This window comes from Nilaparvata lugens, chromosome 9, assembly GCF_014356525.2.
Source record: "Nilaparvata lugens isolate BPH chromosome 9, ASM1435652v1, whole genome shotgun sequence".
In the NCBI taxonomy this organism is placed as follows: Eukaryota; Metazoa; Arthropoda; class Insecta; order Hemiptera; family Delphacidae; genus Nilaparvata; species Nilaparvata lugens.
Window position 1 is genome coordinate 34,267,308 of NC_052512.1, and position 23,087 is coordinate 34,290,394.

The following is a 23,087-nucleotide window of genomic DNA, read 5'->3' on the forward strand; positions in this document are numbered from 1 at the left end:
TCAAATTGTGATGATAATTTATTTATTGTAATGTTAGAATTTTACTCATTATTAGAAGTTATTGTTGTATTATTATATGATAGTCAACAATCGTGCTATGAAGAAACTATTTTTTGTAATTTAGTGTTCATAGAGACTTTCATTATAGTAGTGCTATATCAAGAATATTGTAATTATTGTATGGTACTTTCTAGTGTCATTTAAGTGGTAAAAAGTGTAACTATTGTATTTTACAATAATTGTCTTGATGGGATAAACATCTATTCTATTCTATTCATAAGTTAATTCCCATCCATTCAATATTACTAGGCTATACGTTAATGGGCATCAAACGCGGTAAAATCATACATAATGCAGATATATTAACTCAACAATATCATTAACATCATAGGACTTTTTATAATGAAGTGGTGTGATGTGCATAATATGATTACTGTTAATAAGACAATATCGGGACACCGAGCTTCGCTCGATATTTTTATTTATTGATAAACAGAGCACAATTCTCTAAAATTATCGTGTTTATATTTTACAGCTGGCTATACATCATCTTATGAATTTCGGGGATGCGATATTTCGATTTTTCACATCCTCACTCGCTCACTCACGTTTTTACTATCCACAGCTGTTTCAGCCAAGGATGGATTCTCCTTTTAATATCGTTCAGCGAGTTTTTTCAAGGATGATACCTAGTGCAATCGAATTTTTATATCATAAACCTACTATGTTCCAAATTTCGTGAAAATCGTCAGAGCCGTTTTCGAGATCCGTTAAACATAAATAACCAGATACGAGATTATAAAAATAACCAGACAAAAAAATCTAAATATGAAAAAATATAAACAGATATACAGAAATTGCTCGCTTAATATAATAATATTGAGCACGTTCTACTTTCAATTGATTGATGTTAATAGATTACTGTTGAGTTGAAAAAACACTTGAAAAATTTTCAAAATCCCAATATAACAGTTCCACCAATGAGTACTGTTACTATATTTCCTCTATGCAGATTTCCTCATGAGCTAGATTCACAGTTAGAGCAGTGAGGTGTTACAGCAGGTATTATACCTCATTGGTGTTACTCGACCTGTTCCGGTCAACATTACAAAATGAACTTTTTTCTCAATCATACATTGAAACAAAACGTCCTCGCCCAAGGGTTCAATGAAGAGCTTGCAGGTTTATGGGCCCGATAGGTGTTACAGCTACCCCAAGGGCATGTTAAACGATTGCTTGTAGGTGAACGGCAGAGAAGTTGGTTAGGGTGGGACTCCCTCAATGGGGGTGGAATGGCGGAGTTGACCTTAACTGGACGCATGCGCTCTACCCGACTTTACACCCCATGCGAAATCAGTCTCTAGCGCGGCTTCGATAGAGCAACACCGGTTATCTCGTTAGATGTGCGCAATTAGATAATACAACAAAACTGATTAACAGTGCTATCAACTCAAAACATTAACGTTGAAATTCGCATCTACATAATCACATCCACACAATTTTCACAATAATTTGTGATTTGGAGATACATTACACACCACTAAATAAACGCGTGGAAGTAAATAAAAAATCAGTTAATAAAAAACGACACTGATTAAAACTGAATTCCCTGTCATATTATTTGAGTGCAGTAATTTTCAGGAAAAAAATACAATAATCAACAATTTGTTTTATCCGGAAAGATATTGTTGATAGTGTGAAGAATGTGTGAGAATTAGTCATCAATATCCTGTATTAAATTGTATTTCCGACTTTAGATATCTTAGATTTTAATCATTTTTCGTGTGGATTCATGTGTTTTGGTTTAGTATTGAATAGAGTGGACGTTGATTGAAAGGTAAGGAGCGATCTATTCAATTTCAAAAATTGAAAGTAAAGAATCAACAAAATTGACTCAATTTAAAACTTATATTGATCTCAGTCTATGTAGCTGGCATACATATTCAATTCAATTCAATTCAATTTCATTTATTGCCAATTAGAATATTCAAAACATATTACAAAATCTTTATAATATGACATATAATTAAAAATATGAATGAATAAGCATGATTACTCATACATATACTTGAATAAAATTAAAACAAAATATAAAATCTAGGCATCACCAGCAAAAAGAAAATCTTTGCCCGCTGGTGAGAGTTGCAAAAAGAGATACATAATAATATTTCGAAATAATGCAGAAAGTTAATATTCTCCATGATGATCTTTATAAAATTGTTCTCTCTCAGTCTGAATGATTGAGATTTGAATTTTTTCATTCGAATTGATTTTTATATAACTCGAGTATGAATTGAATCAATGAGTACCGAATGACCCTGGAAACTGAATTTTACGATGAAAACTAATGTTGGCCTAATTGTTGATGATAGCCTAATAATATTTGTATGGCTTTTATTGGTGGGGAGTCCTTGAAGCTCCACCTCCCCTGAATGAATGTATCAATGAGCCCAACGACTGTCATACTTCAGTCGGGACCGACAATTTAACTTGCCCATCCGATAACCCGGGAGTTACCTGGTCAAAAACTTCTGGTGATAAGAGGGTTTGAACCTGGGATCTCTATGCAGCTACGCAAGCACTCTATCCACTAGACCATGGATCACTTCACGATATTGTTATCTTATAAATAAAAATCGAGCCTCAAATTTAATGACATTCAATAACTTTTTTATGTGTGCACCGAATTTGATGATTCTTTTTTAGTTGTGGTTGTTATGTTCGGGACCAGGTTTATGGCCTATCAAATTTATAATCCGACTTCAGAACTCTTTTCTATGGTCCTTCAAAGTTTACATGTAATCCTTATGGGAGAATATTTTTTTGTGAACTGGCCACACTCAGAAATAAAAATCAGCTGCTATAATCATTACGTCATACAAGAGCCGACGGTAGATAGTATAGCATAGAGAAACAATAGCGTAAGTAGATATCCTATACCATGGGCGTTTATGTCGCAACTTTTACTGTTATCTCAAGCCGATTTCTGTTGATTATTGTCGATTTTTACTGTTTTGTTGGGGTGAGTGTATGAACGGCACTATATGAGAGACTACCAGTGTCACACAGCTTCACGGGAAAGAATTACATGAACTATCGGCTCGAGATAACAGTAAAATTTGCGACATAAATGCCCTACACCATGGGATATCTACTTATGCTATTGTTTCGCTATGATAGTAGACAAGAATGTGTGCTGCTCCATAACCACCCGTGTATTTTATTCTAAACGCGTCGACTAAAAACAAAATGACTGTTCTGTGTGAAACCATCCAGCAGTGCCGATGCGGCCTCAGGTTAAAGTCTTACATGTTCTAAAGACATTGCTTTGTTTCGAATAATTGTGCACTCTTTGGTGTTCAGAATTAATCGATTTTCAGTAAATTATTTATTTTGCAGTTAGAAAATTATCTTCATAAATAAAATACCGCATCGCGCCTCCTCAGGTGTGCATCCTGCTAAAGTTGTCATGAGATGCAATAAACTATTTGGCGGTACGAAGTTCGCCGGGTCAGCTGGTTGTCAATAGAACAAACATAAGCCTAAAAACATAAGCATTGCTTTATGAGCAATGAAACTACTCGTTCATGGGACAGCTATCGTTCTTGTTTCAAGTGCTGAGGATGAACATAATTATTTGGAACGCGTCTGCATTGACTTTGTTAGGAAATATTCAATTTACTTCATTTAAGGAATTCTTTTTTCTCGCTCTACAATGTTCCATGAGCATCACTTCCGTCATAGAGAGATGTCCATTCTCTTGTCGAAAGAAATACTATATCGGAAGACTTGAAATTGTAGGGGGCCCGGTTGCACAAAAGCCTGTTAAATTCTAATCATGATCCAAATCAAGCTTTTTTGAAACGAAGGCTTCTCTGATTGGTTCTTATGGCATTCAATCACGTTTGAAATGCAACATGCTTTTGTGCAACTCGGCCTGAGTCGTGGAATATCTAGGGTTGAAAAAGACAAGTCTCAAGATGATTATTATTCTTCAAGATATTTGTGAAGAGAAAAGAATAATCAATCGTGGATCATTAGCATAAGATTTCTTTGAATTAATGAAAATATTACAGAAATAGCATGCAAATTTAATAATTCCAGCCGACTAAATAATAAATCACAACAAATTTTTCCTCTTCTGCACTTTCAATTCTAGTTTTATATCCTGAAAAAGGACAAAGGAGTGAGTCAATTTTTTTGTCCAACGAACTTCACCTGTAAAATGGTTCGAAGAATACTTCTTCAAGATCTGAAGCTGATTGATCAATTTTTCCTGAAGCTATTGTTGAAAATACAAACAGACGGACAATGAGTTTGGCCTTGAGTGAGTCGAAAATGAGAACTCGCTAACGCTTGTTCAATCATTAGTGATTGATGAGTCTGGGAAGCGTCCTAGCATCATTCTGATTGAACTATCAGGGTTATAAAAAATTCGCTTCGCTCGCCATATCCGTCTAGCCAGGATCCCCGACTGGATCGTCCAAAAATAAGATCAGCGGGCTCGCTTCGCTTGCCTGCATTTTTCATTTGAGCATGCTTCATTCCATCAGAAAGTCAAAGTACTGAGAAAACGCAGAAAAGTTGAGAAAAACTTTGGAAAAACGCTGATTTTGGGCTTATCTTTGATGAAATATTAAAGTCACCTCATCACAGAATTTTTAGACCTCTGTACCAAATTCGAACATTTTCCGTCTATTACTTGATGACTGAACTGAAAAAACGCAAAAAACGCTTATTTTGGGCGTATCGTTGACGTTATTCCAAATTCCTTCTAACACAACATTATTACACCCCAGCTGAGCCTCTGTAGTAAATTTGAACATTTTCTGTTCTCGATAAAGCTGACAAAGCGCAAAAAACGCTGGAGAACCGCTGATTTTGGGCCTATCTTTGGCGTTATTGCAAATTCCTTCTAACACAACATTATTACACCCTAGCTGAGCTTCTGTACTAAATTTGAACATTTTCTGTTAATTTGTTCCCGATAAAGCTGAGAAAACGCTGGAAAAACGCAGATTTTGGGCGTATAAAGAAAATTATATCATCAATACTATTTTCATAATTTTATGCCTTGAAACCAATTAAGGAGATTGGTTTTTTTGAAAAGATATCATTTAGACTGCGCCGTGAAAAAGGAGATAATATTTAATAACTTGCAACCATGAGTCAAGATAAGATATAACAACTTTTGTCGGAATCCAAAATTGTTCTCACCCCACTAATGACAAAAGTTCATGCGAAATTTAATCAACAAAGAGCGGATGACCAACTGTTAATTAAGGCTGGCGATTTATCCTTTAGAGCAGCTTAGGTTTTAACGGGATGTTCCAGGAAACAACGCCACACTCGACTTTGTTTATTATTTTTTTTGTGTTTGATCAACTTAATATTTTGAACCTTCTACAGTTGGGTGATGATATTATTACCTCTATTCAAGCTGGAATGAGATGAACAATGTAAAAGGAATGAAAATGTTGATTTGTAATATACGTGATTTTAGTATATCTTCATAAAATGATTGTAATAATGGAACAAATTGGCTTATACACGTGCGGGATGGAAAATTCACGAATGACTCGTCATCACGTCTTAACTACTCAATTGATCAACTCGAAATTTCGCATATAGATTCTTCTCAATTAAGGCTGTGCGAAGGCTAGATATAAACTTTCTATTGGTGATATTTTTCATAGTTGTTCGATTTCTATATCATCAAGCTATCAAAATGAAAAAAAGTTCTCGCAAGAAAAATGTTTTTTCCGATCATTACTTCTTGAGATTTGAGCGCCTAAAGTTCAAATTTTTGGGACAGAACATTTTAAATTCGGTTAGAAATAAATCCTCGAGATTAAGTGGATGAATTCCCCATTTTATTGATAATTGAATGAAACAGAAATTTCTCGAAAATATAAATTTTTGATAAAGTTATTCAATTTACCAAAAATAACATTTTTCGAGTTATTTTTGGTCATTTTTAGTAAATTGAATAACTTCATCAAAAATTGATATTCTCAATACATTTTTGTTTGATTGAATCAGCAATTTCATGAAGAATTTATCCTCTGAATCTCATGGATCTATTATCTCTTACCGAATTTGAAATGTTCTGTCCCAAAAATTTGAACTTTAGGCGCTCATATCTCAAAAAGTAATGATCGGAAAAAAATGTTTTTCCTGAGAAAAATGTTTCATTTTGATAGCTTGATGATATACAAATCGAAAAACTATGAAAAATATCACCAGTAGAAAGTTTATTTTTAGCCTTTGCACAGCCTTAACCGGAGATGATTATAGATAAGCCTATTTCAAATTCTTCAAGATTTCAGTAGGTCGAGTTTTCAGTCTGTCAAGTTTCCAATTGGACCTTGCAGAGCATGGGTGACCTGCTAGTCTTTAATATAATAAAAGGGAGAATTAATGTTTAATAATTCAAGGGAATAATTGGCTTATGCACGTACGGGATAGGAGATTCACGAATGACTGATCATCACGACGTAACTACTCAACTGATCAACTTAATATTTTACATATAAATTCTTAATTTACCGAGGATGGTTATAGGCTTATTTTAAATTATTCACGATTTTAGTGGGTCAAGTTTCAAGGCTGCCAAGTTTTCAATTAGACCAAGCAGAGCATGGGTGACCTGCTGCTCTATAACATAATAGAGGAAAGAATTTGGCTAATACACGTGGGTTAGGAAACTCACAAATCACGCATCATCATGTCTTAACTACTCAACTGATCAACTCGAAATTTCGTATATAGATTCTTAATTAACCGGGAATGATTATAGGCCTATTATAAATCCTTCAAGATATCAGTAGGTCGAGTTCTCAGTCTGTCAAGTTTTCAATCAGACCTTGCAGAGCATAGTTACCTAATAGTCTATCTAAATAATAAGAGAGAGTAGGGTTGTGTTTGTTCGTTTGTTTCATCAAAACATGTCAACTTGTGGATTGCATACCGGAAAAACGGGAATGATTTAGATCTCCAAATTTTGCACATAGATTCTAAAAATACCAATCTCATGCACCTGGAAGCCGAAATTTCAATTTTCCTTCTAGATTTTTCAGAATTAATGTTCAAATTTCATGGTACTTACGATTTCATAAAAAATTGAAAAAATCACCAAATCATATGGTCGAAATTAAAAAGGAACATCTGTTTCTATTATTGCTTTCTACCTGATACCACTCAACCTAAAAAATATATTTTTGATAATTGATAAATATTTTCAATAATAATGATAATATTTTTATCATTTATATAATGATAGTATTGTTTTGATAAATAATAAATATTCATTTTCACAAATTCTGTATAATAATATGGTGAATGTGAAACAGCTGCATCAAATAAATTTTCGCCACACTGCACAGAAAGCAGCTGTTTTCCAGTCCCTACGTAGATCTGAAAGACCTTGTTTGCAGACGACGTCAGAAAAGGGTTTCTTTTCCGGTCTAGCCCAGAAAGTTGTCTCTTTCCAGCCGCTCATGGAAGTAGTTAATAAGTCATCCGCTAGATCGGGCGAGTGTCCACTTTCATCATCAGTGCTGAAGTCGCCATGATTTCAGTTCCAGTTTCGAATCAAACTAATTCGCTTCGCAACCAGTTTTATTCAATTATTCATTGTTGATTAGTGCATTCCGAATTTTCAAAAATGCTTGAAGATGACTGTGGTATTCCAAGTGAAATTTTAAAAGAATCTGAAATCCTGACTGCAAATTTTCTACCACTAAAATCAAGAGATAGGTACGATAGCTTAACGAGTATTCTTTATTTTGTATTTTTTATTTATTTTGTCAGCAATACCTGTAGTGTGGCGAAAAATATCGTTCGCACCACGGGCAAAAATGTTTTTCCAGCTCTCAATCTTTTCTAGTCCTCGGCCTACGGCCTCGGACTTGAAAACCGATTTCGAGCTGGAAAAATCTCATTTTCTGCTCTAGGTGCGAAATATACTATATCTCAAAAACATATGTTCAGGAAAAACATAGTTTTGAAACTTTATATTCCTGATGCAATGTTTAGGCCTACACGTGGCATGGATTACTAATTTTTCAGCTAGAACAGTTTTTTGAGACAAAGTGCTAAATAAACGTCCACAGTTTCATCAATTATGTACCAGCAATATGAAAACGCATGTTTTTTTCTAAAAAAAGAGAAATAAACGAAAATAAGTCTTTCTTGCTGAATTTTTCTTCTCGTGAGATCAGCTGAATGATCCCACACATGCACTCGTTCACACACTTCCATTACACGGTATCGACAGAAGACAATTTTTCCAGCTGTTTTTCCAAGGAAGTATTAATCCTTTTAATGTCCTTCAGCGAGTTATCCCAGGGTTGAGACCTAGTGCAATCGAATTCTCATATCATAAAGCTACTTTGTTCCAAACTTCGTGAGAATAGTTAGAGCCGTTTTCGAGATACTGTCACATACAGATAGACTATATATATGAACATAAAAACATCTAAACATATAAAAATCTAAACTTATAAACAGAAATTGCTCGTTTAATAGTATAGGATTAAAAGTTGCGGGTTTCAAAGATTAGAATACAACAATTCTTGAACCAGTTTCTCCGACCCAGGAGGTCACTAGTGATAAAATCAATAGATTGCAGAGCTCCAACGAATTGTAGAGAGAATTTGATAATCCGGCTAGGATGCTAGTGTGCTTGTGAGAGTGAGAAAGAAGGTTACATAGTTTTAATGAACGAGAGATGAGGATGGAGATAAAAACCATATGCAATCATTATAAGAATCTGGGAAGACAATAAAATTTGAACGGAAAACCGTAAAGTATTCATTAGATCTGATAATAGTGGAAATGGAGTAATAAATAAATGTGAGCATCCACCCTTGGGAAAATAATTTTACATTAATTCTTTGGATATTTGCCAACTTTATTTCTCAATGAGAAATGAGATGGGACAGAGTCACGAAGTGGGAACTGTAATAATGGTGGAAGATACCAATCTCATTGGATTCGCATTTCTGTTGAGGGGAGAAACAAAGAATCATGATAATATTTTTGATATTCTTGTTGCATTACCAGTGACAAGACGTACTACTGAACGCTTGGGTATTGGCGTGTCTTTAATATTTCAATTGCAAAAAGTGCATCAACCGATTCATGGCAACGATTGCAGAAGCGGAAAATATATATAAATTGAAATATCTTGCTATAGAACGACCAATTTTGAAGTGAAAATATCTATTTAAAGAACATGGAATAGTTGTTATCGTTTTGTGATAATCACGAATGACGCATCATCACGTCTCAACTACTCGACTGATTAATTTTTGCATAAAGTTTCTTAACTTACCGAGGATGGTTATAGGCCTATTTTGGATATTCTTCAAGATTTTAATTATTCAAGTTTTTAGTTGGACCTTGCTGATCAGGGGGGGTTACCTGCTAGTAGGTGGTTGATTTGCTATTTACATTTGCATTCACCTGCTTCCAAATAACATGATTTGTTTTCAATTCAACTATATAGTCCAATGGTCGCATAACGTATGAGCCAGTGAGCTAGAATATCATTTATAAATCTTCTAGTGAGCTACCAATGAATATTGGACTGAAGAAAGTACGGTACGCAAAATTAAATTCTCACACTTTTATTACCTTTAAAGATTCATTTCTAGTGTTGAAATCGACTTATCCCATAGTAAAAAGTATAGCAAAAGTTGAAATGTACATTTCAATCATATATTTTCTTGATGTTTGGAGTGTACTTTGTAGCCGCCATTCTGATGCAGTTGTCCAATTGTTCATCAGTCAGTCTGTTCCTATATCGATTCTTTATGAATTTCATACTTCAAAAAGATGCTGAAGTAGGTAGAGCTGAACATAGCTTTCAACCTCAATGCAACTTGAATAATATTTGGATAATCTTTTTTGGGGACTTGAGGCCAGATATTTCTAGTTGTAGAAAGCTATCTGAGAGACAGATCATTTTGGAAATCCACTAATTCCATTTCAACTGAAGCCTGATCACCAAAATGTTTTACAACACAAGCTGCAAGATCTCCTGTATCGATCTCAACAAAAGGAGAATTGATGAATTGTACCATATTCGATAAGCTTTTAAAATCTTGAAATTGTTGATCAAACTGTTGTCTCAAGTCTGATAGAATTGTAACGTATTCTATTCAAACTGGACGACATTCTTTCGCACGAGCGTTTCTGTGAGCTATCAAAAATTACCACACGAGCTACCGGTAGCTCGCGATCGACTGTTTGGCGACTACTGATATAGTAACTCTAAAGTCACTACATAGTCCTCACTCTCCTTAAAGAAACAGGATTTTGTTGATTATGGTTTTCGTGATCAAAGTTTAAATGGTCTGTGTCTGAGCGATGGAATTGGTGCGTTGCGTGATTGATGAGATGATTAGACTTCCATACCTGTCGGCAGGAGTCGAACCCACAACCACAGCAGAGTGTAGCAGGCTGAAGTATCAAGTCCAGACCACTACATCACGCTGGTCAACTGGTGTATATTTAAAAATTGTATCTCATTAATCCCATGATCATTGTATTTGAAACAGGAATATTTAATAAGTAATTCCAACTTTCTCTATATGAGGATACTCATCATCATCATCATCATAATCGTCGTCATGGACTAGGCTTTTCAAGCCTGTTGCGGTGTCCATCTCTTCCTCGATCCACCAATACTCCTTCTGCCTATTTGCTTGTGGAGTATAGCATATTCAATTTGATGGGAGACGGTCTTGTTATACATTCCAAGGACATTATCTGACCAATTTTTTATATATTTTTATCAAACTCAACACTGATTGGAAATCACATTCTCTTCTTATATTTTCATTACGAATCCGATCCTCTCTTGTGCATCCTTTGACTTGTCTAAGGAATCGCATCTCTGCTGACTGTATTCTTGATTTAAGTTTCCTTGTAACACCCATTCTCCACTTCCGTAAGTCGTAGTAGGTATCACCATAGCTCTGTAAATTTTTATCAAGTTGTTCTTTCTGTCTCTACCATTGAGAGATCGAGAATTTGATCCGCATACCAGGTTGAATTCTAATACTTTTTTCTGGACATCCTGGTCATAATCATAATGTGATGTCGCAGCCTAGATATTTGGAATTTGATAAATCTTCCAAAATACTGTACCCCAATACTATTTTTGACCGTATCGGCCACTTGCCATGAGAAGCCATGATTTTCGTTTCAATTGAGCAGATTTTCATTTTAAAATGTTTGCTTATTATGTTGAGAATACTCACAAACAGTTTTGACGGAGTCAAATTTGAGAAAATGCCACAGATAACGGCGTAGAATGTGAATAGGATGAATGTATAGGCCTGATGAGAATGTATTGTTGGAAGCGGAAGGTAGATTGTGATTCAGATTGCATGAAAAAGTGCTGAAAAAAGAGCTTGATAGAAATACATTGGGTGGGGCGTTATCGAGGAGTCGTTGAATAGACAAACAGATAAGTTATTCATTACAAACAGGACAAGTGAAAGGGTGTGATAGTGTAAAGAAGGGGTGTAAGGAAGAGGGAACTCACCGATAAATAACAAAAAAAAAGGTACAGAAGAAAAGTCTGGATAAACGTAACAGTGTGGATATTTGCCAACAGGACGATAAAAAACTACCGACAGATATTTTCTTTCTAACGCTCTCTCTCTCTCTCTTTCACACACCCTTTATCGTGGTTTCCCTCCGCCCTTCTATTTGCACCTCGATTCGAAGATTTATTTGTCCCTGTTTTACCCTCCATCACTTCTTCCAACCAAACTCATCTCTTTCTTCCCACGCCTATCTCTCTTTCTCCCTGAGCTCATCCAAATTTCTCTCTCTCTTTGTTTCTATTTTTGCAGCCTACCTCTGGTGTGTATAGAGCAACTTACACACTCCTCGTTACTCGACTCATAACTCTTAGCACAGAGTTCCTGACAAAATTGCGCCGGATCTCACACATGAGATATGTCATTATATTTCATATATTTAAATGGATGAATTCATATGCATGGATTTCACTCTTCATAGAAATTTAAGAAAGAATCCTCAGTATCATGACATGAATATCACATGATGTCTGTCAGATGTACTTTTTCACTAGCAGGTAACCCGTGCTCCGCAAGGATCTAAGAGCTTGTTCTCATGACAGCGATTTACGCTCGATTAGCAAATCGCTCGGTTTGCCAGCCTCGTACACATCAAATCAAATCAAATCAAATCAAATCTTTATTTGTCCCAAAAACATAATTACAATGACAAAAATGGTTATAAATGAAAAAAGTAAAATACAATATAAAATGAAAAAGAAAAATACCATTAATAGGATTATACATAACTATATCAAAAACGGGAAGTCCCTGCAAGGTTCGAGGAACCTGAGCGCAGAGGCCGAGTGTTCAATGCTTAACAGTATATGAAAATAATAATGGGATATTATTAAGAAATAGGGAAAAGAAAAAGTGAGTAAGGAAGGGAAGAGAAAGAGCAGAGTGAAGGTATAGGGGAGAGTAAAGAATAGTTGAAGATTACATAAAAAACATGAGAAGTCTTTATACTAAGCTATGAGGAAATTACATTGCCAAAATTACATTGTTCGAGATTATCCATGTATGAATTTCAATTAGCAGTTTTCTATTCAATTTACTAGTGATAAAATGGTTAGGAATAACATTGATGAGCTTTGATACCTGATATAAAAATTGTTTTCTACAAATTGATAAAATAGTATCTGTAATTTGAAAGGTAATAGATGAGGGACGGAGGTTATATGGTGAAACACGCAGGTTGAAAAGATTCATATGTTTATTTATGTAGATGATTAAATTTTTTATGTAAAGCTGCCTGACAGTTAAAACATCTAGCTCACTAAACAGGTACTCACTTGGATAGAGTCTGGGTTTTCCCAATATAGCTCTTATAATGTGTTTTTGAATTACAAAAAGTTTCTCCAAGTGGTTTGAGTATGTTCCACCCCAAATTTTTATTCCATATTGCAGAAATGATTGAATGTAGGCAAAATATATGAGTCTTGAGATTTTTTTATTACTAACTTGGCTGATATTACGGAATTTACTTATCCAATGTCTGAGTTTGTTACATGTACTATTGATGTGAACATCCCAACGCAAATGTTGATCAATCATTACACCCAAATATTTAACACGATGTTCTCTATTAAGCTTTGAGCATGTACAATTTATCCAATCAGACTCTTTGCAATTTACATTATGGATTTTAATGGAATCCAAACCTTGCGGCTGGCCTATAGAATTTGGAGAGAAAGACATGAAATTACTTTTTTTTATGTTCAATGTTAATATATGCTCATCAAACCAGGATTTTACTATTTTAAGTCCGGATTCTGCTGCTTTTTTAGTATCCTCCCAATTCGTTTCACTGAATAACAATGAAGTGTCATCAGCAAAAGCAATTGAGACACCATTTTTTAATTCTAACTTGAGAAGATCATTAATGTAGATTAGGAAGAGAATCGGCGACAAGACTGTTCCTTGTGGAAGACCGTAATCAGTGAGTTGTTCAAGGCTGGTTTTATTATCAATTTTGAGCAATTGGAATCTATTTTTTAAATAGCTCTTAAATAATTCAAGGGCTATTCCTCGAATACCCAACTTTTCCATTTTTATCAGAAGTTTTGAGTGAGGAATAGTGTCAAAAGCTTTAGCAAGGTCTAAAAATATGGCTATTGTTTTATTTTTGTTATTGAAATTTTCTGTAATTTTCTGTGTTAGAAGAGATATTGCATCTACTGTACTTTTTTTAGACTGAAAGCCAAATTGATTTTTGTGAATTATATTATGCTTTAGGAGATAGCTAACTAAACGGTATTTTATTAACTTCTCAATAATTTTGGAAAAAGTACTCAACAAGCTGATTGGACGATAATTTGATGGATTAGAAGCATCACCTGATTTATGTAGGGGTATGATATTGGCTAATTTTAAACTATCAGGGAAAAACCCCTCCGCAAAACATTGATTTATTATCACCTTCAATGGTTTTATAATATGTGGTGAAATAGTTTTTAAAATCCTATTGCTAATATTATCAATTCCTGGAGCTGAGTTATTGTTTAGAGAGTTTATTGTAGCAGTAATTTCATTTTCATTGGTAGGTGTCAAGAAGAAAGAGTTGTAATGCTCCACACATGAGTCCTTGAAATGATTACATGTTGTTGCAATGGGATTATTTAACTTCAATTTCTCAGCATAAAGTTTTCCTACGCGAGCAAAATGTTGATTTAGTGTATCAGCTTCTATTTTGGGAATTTTTTTAGTATGTCTTCTACCTAACAATTCATTTAAAGTTTCCCAGATTTTCTTAGAGTTGTTTATATTCTGATTAATTTTATTCTTATAATACTCACATTTATTCTGTTTTATTAATTTATTAAGAAGATTTCTGTAATTTTTATACTCATTTCTTAAACGGTCATTGAAAGGCTGCTTTGAAAGTGTTTTAAACAATTTGTCCCGTTTTTTAATGGAATGTACAAGACCACGCGTAATCCAAGGTTTAAGGGGTTGTAATTTATGCGGAATCTTTACTGTAACTGTTGCAAGTTTAATGTGATTTGATATTTTGTCAGTTAAAATATGCATTGCTTCATTCACATGTAAATTGTCATCTAATAAGTTATCCCAGTTTTCAGTTTCAATGGATAATATTAATTTATTGAAATCTATTTTATTGAAAGAATTATTTTTACTTACAATTTTGTCAGTTGAAAGATCAATGTGGATGCTGACACAAAAGTGATCAGTGATGCTTGTTTTTATTACTGAACTTAATACATTGTCAGGATTGAAAGTGGAATTCTTTAAAAATATGTGATCGATAATCGATTCAGTGCCGTTTTGAACTCTAGTAGGCTTGTTTATGTATGATTTAAAACCATTCAAAGATAAAATTCCGAAATATTCATTAGTCGCAAGCGTAGACTTATTCAGATGTATATTCAAGTCACCGGCAAAAATTATATTGGGCTTATTTTTGATAAAATACAAACAATCATTCAAACAATTGAGAAAATTATCTACATTGGTTGAAGGAGACCTATAAACAGCGATAAGTGTTATCTTATCCTTCGCACCTGGCACTTGTACATCCAAAAGAATTGAGTTAGATTCTTTTATTTCGTAATCCAACTCATCTACTATAAAATTACATTTGAAAAAGACACAAATTCCATCACATTTATTTGTTTTACATGGCTTGTTAACCACTGAATAACCATTCAAATTAAAATTAAAATCATCCTCTTCAACTATCCAAGTCTCACTGAGGATAATAATATGAAACTCCAATGAACAATTACTGATAATGTATGACAGCTCATCAAAATTCTTTCGCAAACTTCTTATGTTTACGTGGATAATGTTCAGGTAAGATTGATTATCACTACTACCAAACAACTCAATCTGAGATTGAAAAATATCCTCTATTATAATAGTATTGTGAGTCTCAAGAGAAATATGCTCTTCAGGGTCATTTATAAGAACCATACAATAAAAGGAAAAATTAATAGGAAAACGAAAAATAAGCTATTTAAAATCTTGTAATAAAGGAGAAATTTAAAAAGGAATTAAGAAGGAATAGAATTAACTCTGAGAAAAGAATAGGAGAAAGTTAAAGTTAAAGTAGATAAGAAAGTCTATTACTATTAATGAAAGAAAGAAAAAATACAGAGCTCGGTCATCTCGTGACACATATCGCCACATTTAAATATATATATCAGTCTTTAAATAATAGAAACCAGTAAATACAGTGTAGTAATACATTTATTCAAATGGTTTGAGGTCCTCCTCGTTAGTTATACGTTTTACCGGAGAGTCTTGTTGTTTACGAATGAGAATCTTTGCATCACTCACCCAGACATAAGCTAATTTATTGTTCTTTTTAAGATCTCTAGCTTTATTGAGTAGAAATTTGTTGTATGCAGTGAGATGATCGTTCACATAGATATAACCTGGTGGAAGATTACAGTTCAAGTCTCCATTTTTCAAGTGTCCTTTTGCTTTCGCCGCACATTTCCAATTAATTTTGGCAGTTCTTGACGTGAAGCGAACTATTATAGATTTTGTCTTATTTTTAGAAGAAGGAACCCTATGAGCAACAGAGATATCGTCTCTTTTGAACGGAGTATTAATCGCTCTAGCAACAGATTCTAGGATTGTGTACACATTTTCATTTTTTGTCTCCGGAATCCCTGCTATCTCCAAGTTGTCCAAACGAGTGTACTGCTGTATTTCATTAATGTCTCTTCGAAGTTTAATATTTTCAAATTCAAGCTTCTTACACTGCTCTTTCACTGATTTGTTTTCTGCGCGCACAGTTTCCAATGACGATTTCAAACTTTCAACACTTGAATTAAGAGTCGTAATGATTTTACTCAACTCTTCGAATTTATCATTAAATACCTTAGTAAGGGTGTTTTCGATAGTTTTTGTCAAAGTGGACTCAAGATCGTTGCCGTCGGTTGAAGAAGATTTTTCTTTACATCCGTCGCACTTCCAAGTTGATTTCTTCACTCCGAGTTTTCTAAAATTCTCTAAAGTACGAATTTTAGTACATGTTGGATGGAAAAAATTCCTACATCCACAGCATTCTAGGATATCTTTTGAGTTGTTGAAATCCGATTCACACTTGTAACAAACATCAGCCATGGCAAACAAAAAAATTGATTCGAAATACTTAAATAACACAGAAAAATAATTGACGATCGTGTACGAGATGGCACGCTTAACAAACTATCACAGTAGTTATCATACAGATAAGGCAACTCGAAAAGCACGACCGTTCGCTCTGAAAGCTATAGCAACACATGACAGCGGTTTGCGCTCGGTTATGATAAATAATTACTAGGTACAACATCTATATACTCTATCTTCATATCTTAATCTATGTACTTAATCACTATATTACTCTTAAACATATATTACTTCTCTGCTCGAAACCGCTCGGTTGACTAAAGACATGTGTACGCTCTCATGCCTGCTCTAGTATATCGAGCCGCCCGGCAACCAAGCGACAACCAAGCGGTTGAATCTGAGACTACAACCGCCGCGATTCGCCGGCGACTACTAAGACCGTGCGATGCATGTGTACGGCACCATGTGTTTCCCTATACCTGGCAATCGCTCGGTTTGTCAACCGCGCGACAACCGAACGTAAATCAATGTCATGTGAACAGGCTCTAATTGAAAACTTGACAAGTCTTGACTGAGAAAATGAATGAATAATAAACTATAAATTCAATCTTTCGTTACAAATTTTGCACTCCAGAGCAAAGCCGGGTCCCTCGATAATTGATGAAAATTGTGAAAACAGCTGAATATTCCATTTACGAGAATATATTTTTTTATTTGGGTATTTATTTATGTCCAACGGATCTCGAAAACGGCTCTGATGATTTTGAAGAAACTTGGAACATAGTTAACCGAACGAAGTGAGGTCTTAGATTCGAGTCGACGGTTTAGCATTTCTCTTAATGTTTTAATGTTTGAACGTTTGAATGTTCAAATGTTTAAATGTTTAAACGTTTGAATGTTCAAATGTTTGAATGTTTAAATGTTTTTATCTTGCGCATTTATGACGAAACGCGGTAATAGATTTCCATGAAATTTGACAGGTATGTTCCTTTTTTAATTGCGCGTCGACATATATACAAGGTTTTTGGAAATTTTGCATTTCAAGGATAATATAAGAAGAAAAAATCTGGTGTGGTACACTCACACAACTTTTCTTGCTCATTGAACTGTAAGCCCCATTCTTAAAGGAGAATAATTTCTGTTCAATAATTCTTCTTCTTCTTTATGTGCCGTCTCCTTTAAGAAGGTTGGCTATCAACATGGCAATTTTGATTTTTGAGGCAACTGCCCTGAACAGATCAATGGAACTACTGTTGTACCACTGTCTCAAGTTATTTAATCAGGAGATCCGTCTTCTTCCTATACTTCTTTTGCCTTGTATCTTTCTTGTATGATGTTTTGCAAAAGTGTATATCTCTCTCCTCTCATTACATGACCCAGGTATTGCAGTTTCCTGATTTTGATGGTGATCATGATTTCTCTGTCCTTTCCCATTCTTCTTAATACTTCCTTGTAGGTTGTTCTGCTAGTCCAGCTTATTCTGAGAATTCTTCCATAAGCCCACATCTCAAATGCTTCTAGCCAGTTGGTGTCATTCTTTTTAAGAGTCCAGGCTTCCATTCCATATAATAGAACTGAAAAAACGTAGCCTTCAAGCATTCTCAATTTGAGATGCAGGCTAAGATCAGTACTACTCAATACGCTCCTCATTTTATTAAAAGTAGCTCTAGCCTGTCCAATTCTTGATTTTATTTCCTCGGAGTAGTCATTGTTGTCAGTGACAATTGTTCCCAAGTATTTATATTTGCAGACCTTCTCCACTAGCTCGCCTCCAATCCATAGTGTTTCTGGTTGTTGTCGGTGTTTCGTTATTGTCATAAATTTGGTCTTTTTGGTGTTCAGTGTTAGCCCTCTCTCCTCGCTGGTCCTTACTACTTGATCCAGTAGACTTTGTAGTTCTTCTAAGGTTTCCGCTATTAGTATCGTATCGTCTGCGTATCTTATGTTATTAATGATCTTCCCATTTACCCTCACTCCTGTTGTATTTTGATATTCCAGTGCTTCTTGTATTATGTCTTCTGAGTACAGATTGAACAATAAGGGTGAGAGCACACATTCTTGCCTTACTCTACGTTTTATATCTATCTTCTCGGAAAGTTCATTATCAACTAAAACTTTAGTGGTCTGATTAAAATAGAGGTATGTTATTATTCTGATATCGTTCTTGTCCATGTTCTTATCCTTCATCAGCTTTATGAGATGGTTATGGCGAACTTTGTCGAAGGCTTTGCTATAATCAAGAAAGGCCACATATACTGGTTGGTTGACGTCCATGAGTCTTTGAGTCAAAACGTTAAATGCAAACAGCGCCTCTCTTGTACCCAATGCGTTTCTGAAGCCAAATTGGGTTTCACTGAGATCTTGCTCAATTTTTCTGAATATTCTCCGGTGAATGATCCTCATGAATATCTTAAGGGTATGACTCATCAGACTAATCGTCCGGTGGTCTTTGCATTCCTTAGCGTTTGTTTTTTTTGGCAGTGTGATGAAGGTTGATTTGAGCCACTCTCTAGGGATAATTCCACTGTTATACACAGTGTTGTACAGGTCCTCCAACACCCCAATCTGATCTTCTCCAATTAACTTTATAATTTCTATATAATTATTATTTAACGAAAATCCTAAATTAATGCTGCAAATCACCCCGAAGACCTCTGCTACTGCAGACATTGACAACAGGGTTAACAGCTAGATGGAAATTCGATGAGAACTACTATCCAAAAATTAGTTGCCAGCCCGGGAATCGAACCCGGTACCTCCCGGTAACGAAATTTAGGATTTTCGTTAAATAATAATTATATAGTAATTAGCATTTGAATAAATGCATTCTCTATTTAATTCCATCTGTAACTGGTTGGCCGCTATGGCTTTGTATAAAATGAGCGCTGCTATCCAGAGATTGTCAGTTTGGTGTAAGGGCAAGCATACCTGACCGGCAATTGGGAGGTACCGGGTTCGATTCCCGGGCTGGCAACTAATTTTTGGATAGTAGTTCTCATCGAATTTCCATCCAGCTGTTAACCCTGTTGTCAATGTCTGCAGTAGCAGAGGTCTTCGGGGTGATTTGCAGCATTAATTTAGGATTTTCGTTAAATAATAATTATATAGTAATTAGCATTTGAATAAATGCATTCTCTATTTAATTCCATTTATAATTTCTGTTGGCGTTTCGTCAGGCCCAGGAGCTTTATTGCCCTTAGCTGTCCTAATTGCGTGCATGACTTCCTCTTTTGTTATATTTGGACCTTGTTCCATTTCTGTGTCCTCCTCTATCATTTCCTGCTGTCTCTCATCTTCAAACAACTCCTGGATGTACTCTCTCCACCTGTCCAGTTTTCCCTTTGTGTCTGGAATTATTTTGCCGTTTTCGTCGAGCAGAATGTTGCTTCTGTTTGACCTTTTAATACCAGCCATTTCTTTAATTTTTTTATGAAGGTTGAAGTCATCATGTATTGCATGGAGATCTTCTATCTCTACGCATTTTCCTTCGTACCATCTTCTTTGGTCTGTCTTATTTTCCTTCTTATTTCTTTCTGTATGGTCTTATATGCGTTGTCATCACTGTTCTTATATGATCTTCTGATCTCCATTAGTTATTGTATTTCTTCAGTCATCCATGATTTCCTCTTGTTTGGATCCTTGGTTGTTACTAGTAGATTTGTTGCTGGGGCCATAATTGCATTTCTGATTGTTTCCAATTTTATATTTACATCGCAGCTCGGGGTAAAATCAATTAGGCCAACTCCTTCATTTATTGCATCTTGAAGTTGTTGTTTAATTATTGGGTTTTTCAACTGTGAAACTGGAAGGGGCTAATAATTGACTGGTTCAATAATTATATTCTGTAAATCAACCTTCAAAATTTTAAATAATCATTTCTGGACCGAAAATCAAGTGACGAAGCTGTGTGTGACTATATAACCTTATCTTTTGGACAACATTAACATTTTATCAACATTTTTGGAGAGAAATAGTACTGGCTTAGCCTAGTTTTTCCTCCAATGTCATAATTGTATTATGATTATAGTATTTTATACAATAAATAAATAAAATAAAAATAAATACTATTTTTTCCATTCACTTGGATCCTCATTCCTCAAGAAACTGACTTCATTCTGTTGCATGTTGAATGATACAGTATCAAAGTGGTTTGTATCGTGTTTGCTGCCACCGCTATCTAGCGTCACATACTATAACTACATTAAGCTTTTCTCTACTCGATTTTCCGTTGATGCAACTTTGATCATGTCTTTTCATCAATTTTGGGGATCAGTTTTGCAAAATTGACCATCTATAAACTCTCTTTGATGCGTGAAGAATTGGCAAAATGAATTTCGATGCAGTTGGCATTGGATTTGTCACTGACAACTGACTTTATAAGTGCTGCCTCTCGCCAGAGTTTTGTGAGAATGTCTGTATAAGTTCACATTTCAATATGTAATAGTGCTAGCCTTAAATGTAATAGTGCTAAACTCATATCGATTTTTTTGGAGAATCATCGTGATTAAGGACCCCTCGGTGTACTATCAGGATGATTCATTGATTCTCAAAATTTGGTACGCCGTCTAGATGTCACCCCGACTGCCTGGTCATTTTGGCCTTGGGCGAGAACTTGGGGGTCGCAGAAAACCACCAGGGCACCAGCCCTAAAAACTACCACAACCCAAAAAAATGAGACAAATTGGGACGACGACAAACTAGGTCTTTTCTCGATCCAGCTTGTCGCTTCATGCACATGAAGAGAGATCTTTCGAAACATGGTTCTACTATAAAGTGGTACCATTAGTGGAAACTGATTTGAAACTCGCTGGTATATGAATGCTGAATTTATAAGAGTATCCATACTATTTAAAAATATAAATAAGAATTTTATTTCAATATAAGATCTGTAAAGTAATAAATAGTATTCCATTTTATTCATCATATTATTCAACTATCAATTCCGAGTAACTGGTCAAGCAGTCAACGGTTTGGATGATCGAATTTTTCAGTTGAGTATAGCCAGGATGATGATCATTAATAATATTAGATCTAACATATTATAAAATGGATAACACAAATATACAACCTTGTCTGATCTGAGCATATTATCTGAGACAATAAGTATCTTAGTTTTGCTTTCAATACAGTTAGATACTAGAAGGAGATTTAAGAAAAATTATAATAACATTATGTTCTCATAAATTTGATTCCCTGAATATGATGGAATTCCCCAATATAAGAATTATACTAAAACTAATAATAACTCCTATAATGAACACTTTGTATAGACCTATACACTTGTCAGCCTTTTTACTTTCCTTGCCCTATTACCATAGGTAAGGAAAGTATCGCTTTCCGAAAAAAATTAAGGTACCCCAATTTCTAAATTTCTATACGTTTCAAGGTCCCCTGAGTCCAAAAAAGTGGTTTTTGTGTATTGGTCTGTATGTGTGTGTGTGTGTGTGTGTGTGTGTGTGTGTGTGTGTGTGTGTGGTGTGTGTGTGTGTGTGTGTGTGTGTGTGTGTGTGGTGTGTGTGTGTGTGTGTGTGTGTGTGTGTGTGTGTGTGTGTGTGGTGTGTGTGTGTGTGTGTGTGTGTGTGTGTGTGTGTGTGTTTGTGTTTGTATGAGTGTATGAGCGTCTGTGTACACGATATCTCATCTCCCAATTAACGAAATGACTTGAAATTTGGAACGTAAGGTCCTTAAAATATAAGGATCCAACACGAACAATTCCGATCAAATGCAATTCAAGATGGCGGCTAAAATGGCGAAAATGTTACCAAAAACAGGGATTTTCGCGATTTTCAACTGCCACAAGTCCCATATCTGTAAAAACTCCAGAAGCTCCGCCCCATCTATGCAAAGTTTGATTTTAGATTCTCAATTATAAGGCTTCAGATACGATTTGAACAAAACATTTTGAGTGAAATAGATTGAGCATGAGAATCTCTTCAATCAATGTTCAGTAACATTTTCACCTAAAATAAAAAATAAGCTCGAAATTCGAGAAAATGTGATTATCCAATTGCAAACTGTTCGCAACTGTTGACTCTATTAAATGATTCACTATGAAGAGACAGCAGACCTCGTGTGTCCCCAGCGTTATTGCCCTGTCACCAGCTGGCTCAAATCTTTGAATAGTAGACTTGTCCACGTCAGGTGATCAATTTTCATAACGGCAAGGAAAGTTGTGTGAGTGCGCCACACCAGATTTTTTAAAGATGTAATAATAAATTTTCATGATTGAGATTAAATATTTCATCAATTAGTTGAATTTCTACATGAACGAGATATCAAATCAAATCAAATCAAATTGGTTTTTATTATCATGATTTCAGAGTACAAATATTCATATTATACAACAACGTTACATCTTCAGCAACCAAACAATCATAAATAAAACTTACAGTTGAACTAAAAAATTAA

The 23,087-nt window shown here is 34.9% G+C and overlaps 1 protein-coding gene across 1 annotated transcript in view; it reads left to right on the forward strand.

The window, feature by feature from the left end:
* The first annotated feature begins 1,375 nt into the window (after nucleotides 1-1,375).
* LOC111052333 (zwei Ig domain protein zig-8) overlaps nucleotides 1,376-23,087 on the forward strand; it is a 740,160-nt gene continuing 718,448 nt past the window's right edge. Inside the window, exon 1 of the mRNA XM_039435799.1 lies at nucleotides 1,376-1,837. The gene's annotated coding sequence lies outside the window, so the exon portion shown is untranslated. The remainder of the gene's footprint in view (nucleotides 1,838-23,087) is intronic.